Genomic DNA, 8,415 nt, shown 5'->3' with positions numbered 1-8,415 from the left:
TTTCATAAAACTGAAATAATAGTGAAATTACTAATATGCCACAGGCAAATTGAAACTTAAAAGAAAATACTTAAATATGGAATATTTAAAAGAGAGAACTATCAGGGCGCCTGGGTGGCACAGCGGTTGGGCGTCTGCTTTCGGCCCAGGGCGTGATCCCGGCGTTGTGGGATCGGGCCCCACATCAGGCTCCTCTGCTGGGAGCCTGCTTCTTCCTCTCCCACTCCCCCTGCCTGTGTTCCCTCTCTCGCTGGCTGTCTCTATCTCTGTCAAATAAATAAATAAATAAAATCTTTAAAAATAAAAAATAAAAGAGAGAACTATCAATAATCTCCTGGTACTGATATTAAGCAATTGGGTTAGCCAAAAAAATGCTGTAATGTATAGGAACAGACAGTATTAAAAAAATAATAAACTCAAAAGGCATGTTTGTCCTACTAATGAGAGGAAAATTGCAAACAAAACTGGTGCGCAATTATGTTCAACTATAACATATTAATTTGCTCAGATTGTATTTTGGATCAAATCCCTGTGATTTAAATTTTACGTATTTTTCATTCTCTATCACAAACCATAATTGATCAAACATCACTGAATATTGGGAATCCTTTCAAATAGCCTGAAAATTTAAAGATGTCAAAAACCTGAGTGGAAAGTATTCAAAGGTTTATATGATATCTAATCTGGTATGATTTTATAACCCATTTTTACCTCAATTGCATTTTTAAAGACTTCAATTTTCATGTTTTTGGAGACATGCAATTTAGGATTTATAGAAATAAGACTTTTTTGGCAATACATGTCAGTAGTTGTCATTACATTAAATCACATTTGACAATTTATTGTCATAAAGGGCTTCATAATAGTCCTTCATTGTCCTTTTAATACCTATAGAATCTGTAGTGATGTCACTGCTAACATTTCTGACATTGGAAATTTGTGTATTCCCCTCTTTTTTGTATGATCAGTTTGGACAGAGGTTCATCAATTTATTGATCTTAAAGCTTTGGGTTTCACTAATTTTCTCTAGAGTTCTTCATTTTCTATTGCATTCATTTTTGTTTTGATCTTTATTATTTTCTTCTGCTTTCTCTGGATTTCATTTCTCTTTTTCTAGTTTTTTTTTTCTTTTTTCTTTTTTTAAAGATTTATTTATTTATTTATTTATTTATTCGACAGAGATAGAGACAGCCAGCGAGAGAGGGAACCACANTCTTTTTTCTTTTTTTAAAGATTTATTTATTTATTTATTTATTTATTCGACAGAGATAGAGACAGCCAGCGAGAGAGGGAACACAAGCAGGGGAAGTGGGAGAGGAAGAAGCAGGCTCATAGCACAGGAGCCTGATGTGGGGCTCGATCCCGTAACGCCGGGATCACGCCCTGAGCCGAAGGCAGACGCTTAACCGCTGTGCCACCCAGGCGCCCCCCCATCTACTTTTCTTCACCCGATCTGGTTCTTTTCTCCTTCCATGAGACCCATTACCTTCTAAGACACTACGTAATTCAACAACTTAGACCCATTGGTTGTCTGTTTCCCTTAACCAGAATGCAATTTCCATAAGGAAACATTCCTTGTTTCTGTTCTGTGCACTCATATATACCTAGAAATGCGCCTGACCCACAGAAGGTACAGCATAAATATGTACTGAACAACAGAGCACAGAGTTCCCGTTCATCTGCAGCAGCACATGTTTCTAACTCCACACATCCATCAGGGCCTCTTCCTTCAATTTCAGTAGCCTCAGGGCTGTCAGGAACGGAAAGAAATCACATTTCGGATATAAACACCGAACAGACTAAGTGGATAAGATGTGCTCAGCTTAGTTCTCTCGCTTAGTAGATTTCAGTGTCTTCTGTTCAATTTCCATTAGGATTTTTGCTCTCCCCTTCCTGTTCTGCCATCCCTGTTGGATATCTCCATCAACCACTTTTAACAGCGTTCAGTGTTCAGACAATTCATAAATTTTTCCAGAAATAATCTTAAATCCCCAGCAGACACTGTCAGTGCAATTATAGGTGAAATGATAATCACTTTCCAGCAAGCAGATGAGATCATGGAATCTCAAAACCTTTACCTCGAGTCCAAAAGCCCCATTTCCATACCTGCACAGGTGCCATCACTGCAACCACTGCCCTCACAGCACACACCAGTTGGGTTAGCAGCTATTTTTTTCCAGTTCTTCATTATTATAAGGAATTTATCTCAGGAAATCCAGGAATAACCATTCTCTTAAAAGCATGAGGCTTTCTGAAATTGAAACATAAAACACTGAGGGGTAAGGGAAACATTGGCTCCTGGAACCAGCTGAGGAAAGGCTCTTGCCACCCTTGCCCACCCGCCTCAGGGCCACCCCAGCTGCTCCCTCTCCCTCAGTTAGAACCCTTGTGAAACTGTCTCTCACTTGTCCTCACCACACCGCATCTCACAGGTTCCACTCTAGAGACTTCACGATGGGGGTGGTGCCCAGCACTAAGAGAAGAGGAGCTCCCAGACGGTGAGTGTCTGAGTGACTGCCGGCAGGATGCCTAAGCGCTTTTGCTGACGATGCTCTACAGTGTGCACGGGGGAGGTGGCGTGTAGTGCTAACGAAAGTCTAATATGTTTCTAAATTTCTCTCGTTTGTAAACATTCAGTCTTATTTACAGAAAATAACGTCTCATTTGTTTGCATGATAGAAACAAGTTTTTATGGTAAAAGAAATGTGGCGAAGGCACCTGGGTAGCTCAGTTGGTTAAGCGGCTGCCTTTGGCTCAGGCCATGATCTCAGGATCCTGAGATAAAGCCCTGTGTCAGGCCCCCTGCTCAGTGGGGAGTATGCATCTTCCTCTCCCTCTGCTGCTTCCCTTGCTTGTGCTCTCTGGCTCACACTCTCTTTCAAATAAATAAATAAAATCTTAAAGAAAAAAATATATATATATGGTGGCAAAAAGTTTGTGGGAGACAGACAAAAGGAATAATCAGGACTTTAATAGTCTCAAAATACAGATGTTACTCTGACGGGTAACCAGACTTTAAAGGTGCTTTAATAGTCTCCTTCTTGTACAAATTTGACATTTTCTCTCTACCCTCTAGGGACCTCACCTGTCCCTTTGGATACATCATATCTATATCTAATATCATCTATCTACCTATTATCCATCTATCATTCTATCTATCTTTCTATCTCTTTATGTATCCATCCATCACCAATCGATCTAAATATATATGTAGTGTGTGGCCACCCCATCCACTTGACCACCTACCTCATTTTATACATTGTTCTTTTTTCAAACAGAAAACAATTCTAACAAGAGACTGACTGACACACAGGCAGCTTCACCTTCCTCCCTCCTAGAGCAGGGGCACTAAATTTAGATTCTCCCTGTGACTCACAAAGCCACTATCATCAGGTGGACACTGTGGGCCATTATTGCCCTGTGCATTGCTACAATTTTTTATTGGGACCGAGTGGTTAAAAATCACACTGATTTGAAGATTCATACGTTTCTGTTGTGAGATCTCCTTAAAAAGAAAAAAATTAAGTCCTATACCATGACTGTTAGCCTACCTATTGCTATTTTAATACATTCTATTATATCTTCTCCAAATCATTCCTACTTCTCTCCCTATTCTCTTGTTTTAGTTTTATAATATTTTACTATCTAGTGTTTTTTAACCTTATGTCATTATCAAGAGTCAGTTTTCTACCCCAAAACTTTAACACCACTGGACCCTTATTTCAATTGCATAGTGTATTTGAAATGATGAAATGCTGGAATATGGATACATTAAAAAAATACCTTCTTTTTACCAAACCTTAATTTAATGCTTTGAAGAAAATAAACACTACAGTGTTTCAAAAGCTACTAAGGAGAGGTGAATGATGAAACGCGAGTGCTTTTGAGAATAGCATCATATAAGCCAGTGAATATTCTGTACTCAAAAAGGTTTTCAAATGTTTTAAACTCTTTGGGCCATTTTTAAAAACTTACAGAATTTTAAAACCTTTGACTAATTATAGTTTGTGATAGGAAAATGAAAATGAAAATACTGTACCACAGAAATTTGACCCATAAAACAATTTTGGTAAATTAATAAAAATTATACTTGACAATAATGGAATATCATTTTCAATTGATTTCACTTTCTTATTTTAGAAAGAAGCATTTCATAACTTTACAATGTTTTTACTTCTAAGTACTACCTGTTCACATACACTGCCAGCATTTTAAAAATCTATATCTAAATGATTAATATCCATAGTGAAGTCGTACTTAATATTTTCTCCTTTATAATCTACATAATTAAATAACTTCTTTGTATTTAAGTTTAATTCATTTCTCGTACATCTGTATTTATCTCTACTTTCATGTTAATGAAATAAAATGGCCTCTGATTTGGGCCATGCGTAGTAATGATGTATCAAAACAAATTTATAAAAATATACCCTAGCATTTTTACATGGCAGGTTTGACATCTTTATGTTAAGACGGAGTATGTTATTTAATTCTAAGATGAGAGCAAGAAATTTACCTCCAAAAAAATATATAAATTTACCTCTACTATTTCAAATAAATCTCCAAGCAGTTTAGCCATGTATTCAATAAATAGCTTTCCCAAATACTTGATGATTTACTTTCATCAGATACGGGTTTTGGTATACTGACCCCATTCTGTGACATCAATCTGCATATTTCTTCTGCAGTGATGAGTTGTGTGTAATGCTCATTTTATCAGGCCTAGCAAGTTCTCTTCATTGAACTTAAGTGTAAATATATAGATAATATAAAATGCATTATGTAATATGGAATATATGTAATATATTGTATATAATTAGGTATGTTTATATTTTTTGTTCTTTTTTTTCCAAGATTTTATTTATTTGACAGAGAGAGACACAGCAAGAGAGGGAACACAAGCAGGGGGAGTGGGAGAGGGAGAAGCGGGCTTCCTACTGAGTGGGGAGCCTGATGTGGGGCTCGATCCCAGGACCGTGGGATCATGACCTGAGCCAAAGGCAGACGCTTAAGGACTGAGCCACCCAGGCGCCCCTATATTTTTGTTCTTTAGTAGTATGAGAAAAATTTAGGGGCACCTGGCTGGCTCAGTCGGTAGAACATGTGACTCTTGATCTCAGGGTGGTGAATTCAAATCCCACGTTAGGTGTGGAGCCTACTTAAAATAAAAATTCTAAAAAAAAGAAAGAAAAAAAGAAAAGGGGTGTCTGAATAGCTCAGTCGGTTAAACGTCAGACTCTTGATTTTGGCTCAGGTCATGATATCAGGGTCATGAGATTGAGCCCCATGTTGGGCTCCAGGGTGGGCATGGAGCCTGCTTAAGATTCTCTCTCTCTCTCTGCCCCTCCCCCATCCCTCTCTAAAACAAAAGAACAAAAAAGAAAAAGAAAAATTTATAAATTTTAACTGGAATTATATGAAAAAGATACTAATTGTGTTAATTAAATCATTCACGGCATTAGATTTTCTCTTTTGGGATTAAGTCTGCTATGTTATTTTTTTTTAAAGATTTTATTTATTTATGTGACAGAGAGACAGCCAGCGAGAGAGGGAACACAGCAGGGGAGTGGGAGAGGAAGAAGCAGGCTCCCAGCGGAGGAGCCCGATGTGGGACTCGATCCTAGAATGCCAAGATCATGCCCTGAGCCGAAGGCAGATGCTTAACGACTGTGCTACCCAGGCGCCCGCCATGCTATTTTTTTAGTACTGATTTTAAGCTCTTACTAGGGCTTTAATTTTGCTTCAGCATTTCCCTACCATTATTTAGCTTAAATTATTTCATTTAGTAGAGAATATTTTAGTAGACTATTTGATATTTTGCAAAACTGTATTATCTTTAGTGAGATATCTTTCTCTATAATTGCAGAGACAATATTTCCTACATACAGAAAACTGCTTGATTTCTGATTATTTTCATAGCATATACACAAATGTTAAACTATGTTATTAATTCTAACATTTTATGTGGTCCTATAGTGCCTCTGAGATATGCAGGAATTTCAGCTCTCAATAATATATTTCTATTTAAAATAAATATAGCTCATAGCTATTTTCCCTGCCTTGTTGAAATGCCAGGAAATTGGTGAGTCAATAAGGGACCAGAATAGTCCCCTTATTTCTGATCAACTTGGGAATATTTCCATATTTCTCCATTTAGTACCAAACGGAGTACTTCTTGAAGAAAACCCATTCTTAGGGAAGCCTCCCCTTAAAATCTTGTTGAATTTCATTTTATAGTAATATACTTTAGATCTTTGCTTCTTTTTCCATCACTGATAAAGTTTTTTTATCTGAGTGAAATCACTGACTTGCCACAAAGGCTCATTCAAAATAGATCTGGTTTGGATATCTGCCCCCAAAGAGCTTTCTTAATGTGATTATTCCTTTCTTTTAAATAGTCTGGTAATTTATTTATTAAGCTAGATTCCTTATATTTAGAATTATGTGAAAATCTGATACATTTCATTAACTGATTAACACACAAGCACCTGTATATTAGGCAGGTTTTACCTTCTTTAGCTTCCAAACTGCTCATTTATCTGGTCTCTCTGGATATAGACATCATTTGATTTTTAGAGTCCTGTCTAAAGACAGAAAAACATTTAAATATAGTAAGAATAAAGTAATTTAACAATGAAATGCTAAGAATAAAAAGTATATTGTCTCAGGTTGAAAAATATTGCCTTAAAGACATAAAACTTAGAAAATATTATTAGTAGAAGAAAATATTTTTGAAAACTGGCATAATGGAATATTACAAATATATGTGAAAGATAATAGCATAAGGCTTACAGACTTATTACCACCTTCAAAGGTTATCAGTACACAGTCATTTCATTTCATCTACACTGCTACCCACATTATCCACACTGGATTATTTAACAAGAAAACTCATATATATCATTATATTCTTGAGTAAATAATCAAGAACATACTTCCACAAAATGACATGGGATGTAAAGATGGTATTCATTCATAAGGAGGACCTGAGTACCTTTATAATACCTACAACAATAACAAAAACTCAATAATACCATTAAATAACAGTAAAAGCTCATGTTTTCCTTATTTCCTAAAAAAAACACTAATAATCATTTGACTCAGGATGTAATCAATGTACCCCCATATAATTTGTGGGGGTTTTTATTTTTTTTTAATGTTTTATTTATTTGTCAGAGAGAGAATGAGAGAGCATAAGCAGGGGGAGCTGCAGGCAGAACCAGCAGAGGGAGAAGCAGGCTCTCTGCTGAGCAAGGAGCATGAAGTGGGACTCCATCCCAGGATGCTGGGATCATGGCCTGAGCTGAAGGCAGACGCCTAACCAACTGAGACACCCAGGCGTCCCTAATTTGTGTTTTTCTATTAAGAGTCTGGCGAATAGTAAGTCCTCCTTCTTTTTTTCATTCTTATAAAAAATAAAATAAATGGATCATTTATCTAGAATAATTTAAGACATTCTATTAACTTAGTACATTCCACTGATGTTGTTTGACACACTGTCCCAGACAGCCACTAAATGCATAATTTTTGCTAATGGTTTACTCAAATTCTAGGCCAGTTTATTGTGAAGGATACTTTAGAGGTAGTACAGTTCCTTCACACTGCCTCCCACTAGAAGTTTTTCACAGCTTTCTTGCTTGATGGTTTAACAGGATGTTTCAAAGTCATTTTTCTCATGCTGGCTAGGAATTGTCAAATTTTTATTAAGATGTCTTACACTTTTTTAGTGAGAAATTGCATTTAGAGGTCACAGTCTGGAGAATGGAGGTGGTAGTGGCTCAGGAGTTGGTCATAATATCTAGAACTGTTCATATTTCTCTATATATTTCAAGTCAAATACAGATTGGTTAATGCTGATTTTTTTTTCAAGGAAATGAAAAAATATGGCATCTTAAACAGTTTGCTTTTCTATTTCTTTTATTTTTTCCTAAAAGTCTGGGTTCTCAAGTATATTAATATTCTTATTCAGTCATTTTTTAAAAAATTATGACTTTACTAAAAAATATGATATTGGATACCAGTTCACGATTTCTTGGCTGGTTGTTTTATCTGAATATATCCCAATAAAAATGAAGAGATACAATTATTTTTTTAAGTTTCTCAAAAGTTATTATTTATATGGATTGGTCACAAACTTCACACGTAATGAGGTTTGTCTACAGACACACAAATATATGTGCGTTAATGTCAAATTCACTTTGTCATTGAAAGTAATGGGTTATTCTATTATATGTTTACGTTATTTGATAAATATCCAAAGTATTTCCATTTTTACAAGAGTCAAAATATAATACCAGGTCAGTTCACAGAAGTCTAGCGTCCAACTTTCTCTGCCCCATGAGGCCATCATTTTTTTAAGTTTTTTGTTAATCCTTCCATTAGTCCTCTTCAAACACTGTACTTATTTTTTTTTTT

The sequence above is a fragment of the Ailuropoda melanoleuca genome, chromosome 12, assembly GCF_002007445.2.
Source record: "Ailuropoda melanoleuca isolate Jingjing chromosome 12, ASM200744v2, whole genome shotgun sequence".
Classification (NCBI taxonomy): domain Eukaryota; kingdom Metazoa; phylum Chordata; class Mammalia; order Carnivora; family Ursidae; genus Ailuropoda; species Ailuropoda melanoleuca.
This window is presented reverse-complemented; position numbering follows the sequence as displayed.